The sequence below is a fragment of the Bactrocera neohumeralis genome, chromosome 5, assembly GCF_024586455.1.
Source record: "Bactrocera neohumeralis isolate Rockhampton chromosome 5, APGP_CSIRO_Bneo_wtdbg2-racon-allhic-juicebox.fasta_v2, whole genome shotgun sequence".
NCBI classification, from domain to species: Eukaryota; Metazoa; Arthropoda; class Insecta; order Diptera; family Tephritidae; genus Bactrocera; species Bactrocera neohumeralis.
In genome coordinates, this window is record NC_065922.1 from 31,306,918 (window position 1) to 31,320,609 (window position 13,692).

A 13,692-nucleotide genomic window follows, 5' to 3' on the forward strand; every position below is an offset into this window, starting at 1 on the left:
TTGGGACCCGCTACGTAAAACACCTTACCAATGATAAGAAGAAAACAGCCTCGGATAAGAGTCCCCCCTTTTGATGACGACTCTTGCAAACATGTTAAGGATTAGGATTTAAGGCATGCACTTGAAATATTCCGTCTCTTAATTGGAAAGGTACCGCTACCCAACTGATTGATGTGCTCGTGAGAGTAAAGGCTGACATCACCGCCGTCCAAGAATTGCGATGGACGGGACAAGAACTGAGGCGAATAGGTCTTTGTGGCATTTACTACAGTGTCGAGGAAAGATATGAGTAAAATGCTTTGTAATATACATTCATAAATTTTATTCAATATCAGCAAAGTATTTAAACAGAGCGAGCTCTACTTTTCAGTCCTTGAAAAAGTTGCACAGATCGTGTAAGGTGTTCGGAATTCATTAAAAGAACTCTGCTCCACTTCAGTGAAAATGCAGGTCAAAAAAGTATATTTTATTGCATTCTTGTTCCTACAAGGAGTTCTAACGTAAATTACTTAAGATAATTTATTAATTTGTTTCTAACTTCTTGTTTCTCTTTTATCGATTACAGCTAAACCAATAGCATCAATTATTGTTGGTATCGGAAGTGCTGTTGACCGTCCTGTTATCAAATGGGGTGTTCGTACAGCGCTTGACAAAGGTTGGGCAGCAGTAGAGAAATCTAAAGTAATTCTCAAAGTTAAAGTATTAAAGCGACAATTTTGGATATCCGACATAAGATTCGTGATATTAAGAAGAAGATATTTTAATTATTTACGACAAAAATTACAAATTACAAAAAGATTGTGTGAACCAAACACTCAATTTTTTTGGGAGAAATAATATGGACGCATAAAAAATAGTACAGCTGATGGAACTTCATATGATTTCATCTCTCCGGATGAAAAGAAAATCAAAAACTTATTTATACTGAGAGTCCTACCTAACACTTTTTAGAAGCACATGTCTTTAATCCTCGAAATAAGAAATTATAATACCAAGCAATATAACATCATCCGCTAGGTATCAGACTTGAGTATGTGGAGGCAGCCCTGCTTTTGAAAAGCCTCCATTTGGTTAGCAAGCTGGTATAAGTTTTTCAGATCCAATATATTATATTTCAACCGAGTTCTCATCACTTGAATGTATTACTTAAATTTACGCTCCCATAGAAGGTGCGTTCCAAAGTAAACAGGACTTTCAAAAAAAAAAAACAGAACAAGGGTTTTTTTGGCAAAATCAATTTATTTTGTTCAAAATAGTCTCCTCCTGCTTCAATACAGCTTTTTGCATGGTCCAAAAGCATGTCGAACTACTGTTTTAGCTCGTTGGACGGTATGGCCGCCAGTATGCCAGTGCAAGCCTTTTGAATGGCCCTCTACGTCTGCATAACGCTTTCCTTTCATGGGCAAATGCATTTTTCCGAAAAGGAAGAAGTCGCACGGTGCCATATCAGGTGAATACGGGGAGTGGTTAATGGTTAAAATGTGATTTTTGGTCAAATAATCGGTCACAAGCGTCGAATCGAATGTTGGATTCTGAGCAATTTTTGGTCATCAGTCAATTTGGACGGAACAAACCGTGCACACACCTTTCGTAAGCCCAAATGTTCGATTAAAATGCGATAAACCGATGTTTTGGAAATGTTCAATTCCATTTCCATGAATTTCAATGATGATTTCGGCTGATTTTTGATGAATTCATGCACAGTTTCGATGGAATTTCCGGTGATCACGGATTTTGATTGGCCCACATGTTGATCGTCATTTATGTTTGTCCTCACGACCACTTTGAAAGCATTGAAACCACTATTGCACTCTGCTGAGGGATAGGCAATCATCGCCATAAACTGGTTTCATCAATCGGAACGTTTCGGTAAAAGTTTTTGAAAATTTTGAAACAAAATTTAATGTTGGCTCTTAGTTCGAAGCTCATTTTCGCACCGATAACACAAACATACTGACACTTAAAACGCAATAACTTCACTTGCAATCAATGAAATTTCATGAAATTCTCACTGAACAATCGATAAAGATGGCAGATTCTAACGCACCTGTCGACATATAGATGGCGCCACCAGGGGGCGCTAGATTCAAAAGTCCTGTTTATTTTGGAACAAACCTTGTACGTATATCTTCTTTTCAGAGTAGTAAAGTTACTTATAGGTTACCTAATTTAAGACCCCGAGGCCCTGGTAACAAAAACGCTAAGAAAAATAACGAATGAGAAAGGGGACGTCAAAAGCGTTGTGATTAAGGAACGAATCGAGTGGTATCAGGGCAAAATAATTTAAATTGATAAAAGAAGGACGGCTGTTGTTTCCGTCCATATTAAAAAAACGCGGGACCAGGGATCGAACTTTGTTTAAGTAATATACATACTTATAAAATCTCTAAGCGGTTTGAGCGAGAGTCCTAAACAATAAATGGCTTCACGAAGACCTATAGTATGTAAGTTACGAGTAAAATTTAAAGAGCAATTTCAAAATGGCAGCTGCAAATTCCAGGCATCTGCTCTACAAGAAGGCCATCAATAAATTGCTCAATTTTCAATTTTTATATTTTTACTAGACAAATTATAGCTAGCATTTGTTTATAAGCACGTGTTCACACCGCTATCTTATCAAGAGCGCCATAATTTGTAAAACCGACTTTGTTAGAAGATGTGGATTCCACGAATAAAAAAGGTTAGCAAGTAGCAGCACAAGTAGGACATGTGCCAAAACGCTTGCTGCGCAATTAAAGCATAATTGCGGCGACACTTGGCTTTGAACAGTAGGAGGCACTTGTTAGGCAGATAGCGAGCGATATGACGGGCTACCAAGTGATGCTGGCGACATAGTACGTAAGGAATTTTTTAGGTTAGTTGTATGTAGATTATATAGTTTTTAGTTGACACTTGTTACAAGCAGTTGCTTGTAATTATCATTAGCTGACAACGGCGCGGCAGGAGCACAACGGCACTCTACCTTTCATCGACTAGCTCAAGTAAAGAAGTGATTATGGATGTGTAAAACGTGTGCATAGAACAAGTTTTCGACAAAATCAACCACAAAACGAAATCACTTAGTTTAGTTGCGATTGCGGCTCGTTTATTGATCTTCAATTTTAAATCGATTGCTTACGATCGCTAATGATTGTATTAAACCAACTAGAGTGCTTTGAAATATAACTCAACATTATAACATAATATTTATCTGTTTGAAAGTTTCAAAAGATTTATAAACATATATTTCTTTTCAAGATCAAAAACGTCTTATAAACCTGATAACTCCAATTTTTTTTTCTGATATTGCAGCATAAAGGCTTATCGTTTAAAAATCACTCTTCCTCAGACTGATTCAACAGCCTAAAAGGCTGTTCTTTACACTCGAAGATCAATGCGATCACCATTGAAATTGTTAGATCCTTCAGTGGAGAAAATCAATACAAACCTAATCATCGCTTTAAAAGAACGATAGCGGCTTAATGTAGCGTGAATTTCGCAATTCCTTTTGCATTAGCTGAGTACTCTTTCTTCTTCAATGCTTGTAGTGGTTAAATCCTTTCCAACACAAGTTTTTGTTTCACTGTCCCGAGCACTGTAACGAGCTAAACGATAAAAAGTGATGGAAGTGCAACCATAAAAATCATCAAATAGACTGGAAGGTTTCTTAAAGAAGCATGGCCGTATTCATTGTTCGTGAACACAAGAAAGTCAAGTGAAGCGTTCTAATTTGCTTGCAAGAAAAGAACAGTAAAACATATATTTCTGGTTTCTGCCAAGATAAGTTTTGAGGAAAATTCGCAAAATAAATTTTGGGTTGGAAGGTAAGTACTTTTTAGCAATCCTTCTTTTGTTAGAAATTCTATGCTTGTCCAGAGATGCCGCTAACTGATGAAACATTAAAAGACTGATGGAAGATTTGTGGTTTCGTGGACACTCTCCGAACAGTAAAGATCAATGACATGCGAAAATTATTGCGGTAAACTTTGAGAAAAGTGAAATTGCATTCTGATCCATTTAGATAAAGTAGTTTCAACATAATGGGAACGCAATTCCATTTCTGGAACCATAAGTAAACCATTGAGAACCCATGACATAATAGGAATGGATGTAATTTGTTTAATTGCATATAAACTAAATGATCAACGAAATAGCTAGCTATAATAGAAACTTTAAGAATAAGATCTTATGTGGAAATATTTGGAAAATACTGAAACACCACCTCTTCATTTGAAGATGAGAATGGTTTCCTTGTAAGAATTTCTAAACTTTGATGTTGGCGACGAATGTTTCATGTTTAGAAATACGAACTGTCATTGGATAGGTCTCTGGTGCAATGGTAAATAGTAAGATTGTCCGGCAGCCCTTAAACATCTTTGAGTGTATTTTTGCGATGAAGAGGTTGCTCCATATTGGACAGTCCTTCAGTGGCAACCCAAAATTTTTAGGATCGTCCATTTTTATAACGAAAAGAATTCCAACTCTTCAACATATGTATAAGCTCGCGCAAACTACTAGATATAATTTACTCGCATGTTTCTGTCAAAATTAGAACGTCGTAGTCTGTTATGGATATTTTTTCGAGAAAATGAAAGTCAGGGTCAACCGTACAGAGGCACTTAGGTTGAGTCAAATGTCCTGCGGTCAAGGTACAGAAAGATGAAAAATCAAAGAATGTGACTTTGTAATTTTCTCGCGAAAATATTTAACTCCTAACGATGGCAAATACCAAAATCGAAGACAAATCATAAATGAATTACGAGTAGCTTAAATACCGAAGGTGTTCAATAATCTTTCTGAAAAACTCCACATACTTGTGTTTTGAAGTTCCACCTTACCTTCTACAGTATAACATCTGCTGGGACACGTTTTACGAAATGATATGACTGATATCAAAAAATATTTTGACGACTATTGGTAGTTGTTCAGCAGAGTTTTTAGAGGACAGATGAGAACCAAAGGCTGTACGAAAGAGACATGAAGTAAAACACTTTTGATTATGAATGACCGAAAAATAAAGTTAACCTAGATACAGCGTCTCAACCTCAGAGCTGAAAATAAACGAGTTCAAACTTAATCGAAGACACTACAAAGATGGCATCGAATGTTTGGAAATCTTTGTAATCGGTTCCACGTCTGAGTAAAGCACGTCAGAAGCGTTAGCTTTGTCCTAGAGTAAAATAATTAGGTTTTATCACGTCAACAGTAGGCCATACCCATTCCACTTGAAGCTCATTCCGGACCTGGCACTAAGCAATTATTACCTATTCCTGTCTATTTCGAATAATTTTGCGACAAAAGTTGCTGAAGATTGACTGTCTCAATTTACAAAGAGCTTGTGAAATTTTCAAAGAAAAATATTCAAAACTCGACCATAACGGCGTAACTTCTGGCAGTCTCTCTGAAGAAAAGCGCCTACGTGTTGACTGCGGAACTTTTATACAGAAACAAAAAGAAACCGAAGCTATAAGCCCTTCACAGGATAATTTTTTATGGCATAGGTATGTTTATAAGGCATATATATCCTACAGTGGTTCAAGCGCATATCTACAGACAGATGAAATTCTTTCGACGTTTTTGTTGTTTGAATGGTGTTAATTGAACAAAGAGAATCGTTCGTTCAAGACATTGTAAATTAAAACTCGAAGATCTGCGAAAAATTTGATTAATATCGCTAGAAAACTTAACAACCGACGTTGAAGAGACACTTTCGAGAAAAACGCTTTTAAAATTTTAAGTGTCTCTATATCTGATCTCGATGGAGGATGGAGCCATGTGTAGAAGTTCCATTCACTTGGGAGGTGTCAGAAACGATTATTTATTATATCGCTCAAGCACCTCACATCTTCTGGTCTTATCTCAGTATCTTCTGGGTAGCCAAGAAAACCTTCGTTTGAAGGCGATATAAAGTGAGAAGGCGAAACATCCCTCGCCAGAGTTGTACGCTGGGTTTGGGACCCGAAACGTGAAAACACCAATGAAAAGAAGAAAACAACCAGTAAAGAAGAATATATCTAACATCTAGTGCGACATTTTTCAAAGCTATATCGCCAAAATTATTATTCACCTTGAAATTTTAAGATAAAATAAAATAGTTGTGAAACCCATGTAACCCCTTATTTTGGCAGCATTATAGAAAATTGTTTGCACAGAAGAAAATGGAAATGCCGTAACGTTAATGACAGTACTAGTTTTTCACAAAAGACTAATTAAATTGAAGGTAAAGTCGACAAAACGACAAAACTGTAAATAAATTTTACGAATTATAACCAATTATATTAAAATATCGAGAAAGTGGAACTCAAAATAAAGCAGGGTACGTACAAAACAGGTGCATGAAAGTCGAACGGCAATGAAACCAACTTTTACTTTAATATCCCTTCATCAGCCTCAAACATTTATATCAAATTTTACTTCCGCTGCTTCCGGCGCAATAAAAGGATTGATAAATGATGACTTCCTAACATTTCTGCTGGTCACTAAACCTTTTAAGGCAAAGCGTGGTTCATTCTGTGCAGCTCCCGACAGCGGCTACTTGCAACTCTGGATTTGGAAAAAAATCAGACATCTGTACTTACGGTAAAATATATACACATTTATGTATATGTATGTATTTGTATGCATAGACATATGACCTTTTCTGCTTCTTATTTTTTTTTGCTTCTTGAATGCATTGTTTTTGCTTTCAGCATCCTTTCGGCGAGGCATCTTCAGTTGATTTGCCAAGCGGCGTCAGGACTCCTCGTCCTTTTACGAGTATCCTATTTATCAATTGGCGGCTCTACCTTTGTACTTTTTTATCGAAATTGCACTTGTCTACAAGTGCTGGCCAAATACACTTTTATCTGAAAATTGGCTATAATTTCTATAGCTTGAACGCAGGGAGCCACGTTAAGCATGTCCTTTTAGCATGCGACATGCGACAAGTGTAACCGCTGTTAGTGTTATTGGTTGTTGTTGTTTATTTTTTGTTTTGCCGTTAAGATTTTATTTTATTAGGTACGAGTAGTTTGTTTGTTTTTGTTTGCTATTAGTTTGTTTATTTGGCGGTATTTTGTGTCCGCCAATTGAAGATATTTGACTATTTGCGTCTCTTCTTCTGGGTTCAAATAACCGAGTGGATAACTCAAATAGTAAGTACTTATTTGATAAGCATTGGATTTCTCATTGATAAATTGATGGCACTCAAAATTGGTGATAGTATTCGAAGATAACATGATATTTTGAATAAACCCAAAAATGATAATGTTTAAAAGACTGCAGCATTATAGAAAATATCATCTCAAATTCAATTTTGATCTTCTGGAACGAAATTAGTTATTAACTTTCAACGCAATAAGCGTATTGCTATACTCAGCGACAGTGAAGTGATCTCAGCTTATGAAGTCAAATCGCTATTAGTGGAGCAGTGTATAGGAAATCTGAACCGCCTATCAGTTTACAATAATATCTACCTAATCTGGGTATCGGTATAAAGGGGTAGCCGGCAATGAGTTGGACGACGAACTAGCGCGCTTTGCATCAGTTTCCAGGATGATGGGACCAAAAATATGCATTGAGGTGGGATGCCACACCATAACGAAGTTGCTCCGAATGAAGGTGAGAGTGCCGAGGGAACGGCGCTGGCAGCAGGCAACAGGTATGCGCCACGCCAGGCTGCTAGTGGGAGGTTACAAGCTAGCAAGGTTTAGAGATATGATCAACCTCCCCCGAGAAAGATTTCGTCTCCTTGTCGCGCTGTGTCCCAAAAATTTGTAGAAGCAGGCTCAAGGCCCTTGGATGCATTACGTGAACAGGGATCACATCATCTCCATCGCGTCTAGCAAGCACCTGGTATTGTTTCGAGTGCTCGACCTTTGTCACTACATGTGATATAGGAGAGGAGACAATTAATTTCTTTGAGATGTTTTTATATGCTAGCTGGATGGTCTGTAAAATCGACACTTATAGCGATCCGTTTCGGGATCCCCCGTTAAAACTTCAATTCCAAATATTCAAAGTTCTTATGACATATGAGAAGGATGGATTCATATGTATAAGTTCACGCAAGTGAGAAAAGATCTTTGTTCGCCATTCACTAAGGAGTGGAAAGAAACGATTATTTTTATGGCTCAAGCTCACGACTTCCGGTCTTAAACCAAATACCCTCTGGATAGCCAAAAAACATCCATTTGAAGGCGAGGTAAAGTGAGAAGGCGAAAAATCCCCTTCCAGGGTTGTGCGCAGGGTTTTGGGACTTAAGTGTTGAGTTGTTTAGTCGAAGAGACCGAAACCCATATCGTCGTCTTCCTCGGACTCGGACTCCGACTCCTGCTTTTTGGCTTCTTTCTTCTCTTCGGCAGCAAGCCAGAACCAGCAGCTGGAGCAGAGGCAGCAGCAGCGCAACAAACTTGCTGAGGTCCTTGATGGCAGCAGCTTCCTTAAAGTCCACTTCGGTGGCAGCAGCAATAGCCAACAGATTCTTGAAACCATTGGCAGCGCTGTGTGGTGCCGAAGCAATAGTTGGGTAACCAATCTGTAACGATACGGCGGCCAAATTGGCAACACCAGCTTGGAATTTCGCATGCAGATCTTCAAGCTTGATGTCCAAGATCTCAGGTAAGAAAATGGAACCGGTGTCGTACAGTCTGGTTGTGAACGAGGACAAGGCAAATTATCTCCTGTCATAGCTTCGAAGTCTATCTTGGAACCAGCATTAACACCAACAACAATGTCAGTCACGAAATCCAACGCAGAATAACAGAATAATCTCCACCCCGTTGAAAAGACCAGGTGGAAAAGGACCTGGCAACATTTGGAATCTCCAATTGGCGCCAGACAACGAAAAGAAAGAATGTCAAATTTGGGTAATTGTGAACCAGTTTTGTCTCGTACAAAGCGTTACTAAGGTAAAATATGAGACGTGAAATTTTGGGTAAATTTTTGAACTGCAACTATCAGATCTAATTCAACACTCTCTAAGGACAGTACAGTATACACACCAAGTTTCGCTGATAAACTTAGAGCTTGTTAATTAAAATATATGCATATTTATTACCATACAAATTTCCAGAAATAATGTATGTTAGGATCTACTAGAGCGAATGCCAGTTGACATGGGCAGTTAGGGATGAAACCACGGTCATCATAGAGTCACTAAAAAAAAGAAGTAGGTGTATGGAAAACTGGAATAGAAAGAAATCGCATACAGACAAGGAGTGAGTAGCAGAAGGTTTTCTCTCATTCTCAAAACAAAATGTTTTTATGATTTGCCATTTTTCTTGAAACTATTTGCCAAGCAATGACAAATCACGACAAATTATTTTAGTTTTCTGCATTCAACAACAAACAGCAGCAGAAATAAAAGCGACTTATTGATATCGATTAATTGTCCAGCACAAAAAGAGGAAATTTCATGGAATTTTGAATTTCCAAACGTTGACGAGAGACCAGTGCCATTCATGCGGAAATCGCATTGTGCAACGTGTGGACAAGGCGTAACTATCAACTTTATATCATCAAAACATTGACAGTTAAGGGAAGACGAGACTAAAGAACGCAACTGTAAACAATTTATTGAATTTATAGAATTGAGCGAAGAAAGTACAATGGACAGTAGCACAACAAAGAGGCGTTTTCATGTAAGCAACTTTTGTTTGCACTGCCTGCCAGCAGCTAGCTGTGCTTGCAACATGGTTGAATTGAAAAGATGAGGCAACCGGTTGTTTGCTTAGCCAAAGGCGCGTTCTGGCGAAACAATGCAAGTGATTTGTGAAAAATGCTTTTGCTGTCATACATACATATATGTGTGCTTGTGACTTCCAATTTCCTACTTTTCTTTTACTTTGCTGTTCAACAAAAGTGTCGGTAGCAAATAATGTCTACTATGTAACTATGTATGCATCATGTAACCATGCACAATTCCATATACTTCTGTGTTGCAACTGTTGCAATATCAATAATTTTTCGCACTTGTTTGCTTTGGCCCAAAATAAACTATTTTATTTACACATGTGATTGTGCGCTGCGTATTTGCTTAGCCATGTTGCATGAATGAGTGCAAAAGAAATCAATTAAAAATTGTGAAATGTTGTTCTTATTGTAAGCGGTTGCTCGGCAGTAGCACGAGAATGCGCAGGCCCACATGCTGCGCCAGAGTAATTGTAGTACTTGCCTCAAAAGGTTAACGAGAAGGTTTGATTTTTTGGATTGTGTTATTGTTGTTGTTGCTATTTTAGGCAGCACAGCGCAGAGGAAACGCCGTAAACTGTCTAAGCAATCAACTTTGTCTTTCTTCAAATGTTGATTTACTAATAATATTTGCTTGGGATGCGCTGCAGGACATGCAGGTAAACAGGGTGTGAGAGTTGAAAAGGGATATTTTGGAATTTCTGTAAGGGAAGTGTGGCAATAGAGAAGAAAAATATTAAAAACAGTTAAATTCGGTTGCAGCGAAGCTATGACACCCTTCACAACTTCAAAAATAAAAGGTTTCCATAAAAGATCCTAATTATAATCGGTCAGTTTGTATGGCAGCTATATGCTATAGTTGGCCGATCCGAACAATTTCTGTGGAGTTTATAGTGTTGCTTTGAACAATAGTTCACGTCTAATTTCACGAAGATATGTCGTGGAATAAAAAAGTTTTCTTGACGAAAACTGGATTTTGATCAGTCAGTTTGTATGGCAGCTATATGCTATAGTGCTTCGATCTGAAAGCTTTCCTCGAAAATTACACTGCTGCTTAAAAAAATTCTTCATCAGAAATTTCGTGAAAATATCTCGTTAAATAAAAATGTTTTTTAGGCAAAAATTAGATTTTGATTGTTCAGTTTGTATGGCAGCTATATGCTATAGTGAGCCGATATAAAAAATTTCTTCGGAGATTACGCTATTGTCTGAAAAAATTATCTATGAGAAATTTCGTGAAGATATCTCTAAAAATTAAATGGTTTCTAGACAAAAACTTGATTTTGTTCAGTCAGTTTGTATGGTAGCTATATGCTATATTGGTTCGATCCGAAAATTTTCTTCGGAAATTACACTGCTGCCTTTTAGAAATAACTCGTGATAAGTTTTGAGAAGATATATTGTCAAATAAAAAACTTTACCATACAAGGCATGAATTTTGACCGGCCAGTTTGTATGACAGCTATATGCCATAGAGGTCCAATATCGGCGGTTCCGGCAAATGAGAAGCGCCTTGACGAGAAAAGGATGGGTGCAAAATTTCAGAGCGATATCTCAAAAACTGAGGGGTTAGTTTACGAATATACTACTGGAGACACCTACGGACCTGGCTAAATCGACTCGGCTCGCTACGCTGATCATTTATACAAGTATATACCTCTAAAAGAGTCTCCGATGTTTTATTCAGTGTATTACAAACTTCGTAATAAACTTAATATACCCTGTTAAGGTTACAAAAATATGCAATAAAAGACCAGGCACCCTATATCTGTCAACAAAATGCTAGAATTCGCAAATGCTGGGCTGAACAGGCATTCAAAAGACAATTTTAGCCTCTTTTCTCATCCTCCTGTGAAAGCAGTAAAATTTATAGCACCAAAGGACACGTTTGAGTCTAAGCAAAATGCAAAAAAATATAATGAAAATAAAAAATCGGCCCGATCCCTCATCAGAGGATTGCATAAACAGAGGTTTTGTTTACATGTACGTTTCTTTGTAGCCATTCTTCCACTCTTCCTATACAAACAGGCATTCTTATGTAACTAACTATGGAATATGGAGAAAAGAATATCGAAGAGCAACAAAAAATAGCATGCAAAAAAGACAGAATTGTATGCAGAAACCGCAAGGACATGTTTATTTTTTTACAAACTGCATTCTTTATAATTCATTCGTCTAATACCTTGTAACATAGAAGCAGTGCAAAGAGGACACGAAAGACGCTTGTTCTGCACTTTTGTGCGAATATTGGCAAATTCCTTGAAATAACGTGAGCAAAGCGATATACAAACATACATACACAATGAGGTGTTTTTTAAGAGCTGGGAAAATTCAAGCCTGGTCCTGCGAAATTTATTGCTTCTCCCATCTACTTTTGCTCTTACACATTCACATTCGCACTCACGCAAATATGTGGCTGCACGTGAAGGGATCTCGTTAGCGTTTGTCTTAATGTCACTGCAATCTTTCTAAGCAGATTAATGTGACATTTGCCAACATATAATAGAAAAAAGTGTCCTGCTTGCATTATTTCTAACCTTCATTGCCTCATACGCATTGCATATCTGCAATGAAAGAAATGTTATTTATTGCAATTCCACGAAAAAGTGTTACAGCGTTGCAATGTTGCATAGAGAAAGGATTAAATTTGATTTGTTATCTGCGGATTTACGTTCGCAGCGAAGCCTTTCGCATTGTAAGCGGTTATGTAAGCATTATCAGAAGTTTTTTTTTTAAAAGGTCCTTGCAATATTTCACTTTTTCTTTCGAAGGATTAGCTTTTGTTCCAAACGAGCGTGCTATTGCTTTTAAATATACTTACATGTACTTTTATATACAAATATCCTGATAAATGTTTATAGTACGTGATTATGGAGGATGTCTTTTAAATGCATTTATAATTTATAGATATAGATTTTTTCTGTTTCGAAAGTATCCCAGAAGCTCTTAGCTTTCTTCTCATGAAGACCAAAATACGGCTTGAGCATGAACTGTAGCCGCTTGATCTTCTCAAGGGACTTCGTTGCGCTCTTTGAGCTCTTGAGAAGTTCCAAATTTTGTTCTAGAAAACACAACGGTGTGGTTTGAGGGCCGGTGGAATCATCGGTCCATATTTCTTCAAAAATGATGCCGGTGAGAACGTAATCACCAATGGCCATTATAACCGACTATTTATTGCCTGAAATTGAGTCTCGTGATTTCGACGACATCTGGTTTCAACAAGCAGGCGCCACTTCCCCCAGATCGCACCATTCTATGGATTTATTGAGAGAATACTTTGGTCAGCAGATAAATTCACGTTTTCGGCCGGTCGGTTGGGCACCAAGATAGTGTGATATCACACCATTACTCTTTTTCTTGTGGGGATATGGAAAGTCTTTAGAGTCTGTGAACAATCACGCTTCGGTTCAGGCCTTGGAGTAAAATGTCACGCATTCGCCAGTTACTAGTCGAAATGCTCGAATGAGATATCGAAAATTGATCTCAACGGATAAACCATCTGAGACGTAGCCGCGGCCAACATTTGAAAGAGATAATTTTCCAAAAATAAATGCCGAAGAATGTTCTTTTTAAAGATGATAAACATTCCCTATTAAGTTTGAAATTTCTGTGTTTTTTCTTTTAAAATAGTAGGGAATTTATATGTTTAGTCATACCAATTTTTCAGACAAAGGCTTTTGCGTGAAAGCCCTAAGACATTTTTTGTAAATATTATTATTAATTTAGAAAGAGGGTTTATTGAAAGTGAACTGAGAATTGCATACTGTGAATAAATCAAAGGCAGTGCCAGTTTTCTATAAATATTAAAACTGGGATCTCCATTTGTGTAAGAGTTTAGGTGGGAGAACATTTCTGCTCACTTTATACGACGGACACTTTTAGCCATATGGGACACATTGGTCAGTTCATAGATTACGAAAAAAGAGAAAGTATGACTTCCACTATCAGAATAAAGAAGACATTAGTCGAAGCGTTGACGACTTCTACTAGGTTTATCATATAAATTCCTGTTCAGAAAGTGGAAACTTCAAGAATTGACTAAAT

At 37.4% G+C, this 13,692-nt stretch overlaps 1 pseudogene; it reads right to left on the reverse strand.

Moving 5' to 3' along the window:
- Positions 1-8,232: 8,232 nt before the first annotated feature.
- LOC126758379 (60S acidic ribosomal protein P0-like) lies at positions 8,233-10,002 on the reverse strand (annotated as a pseudogene).
- Between the last annotated feature and the right edge of the window lie 3,690 nt (positions 10,003-13,692).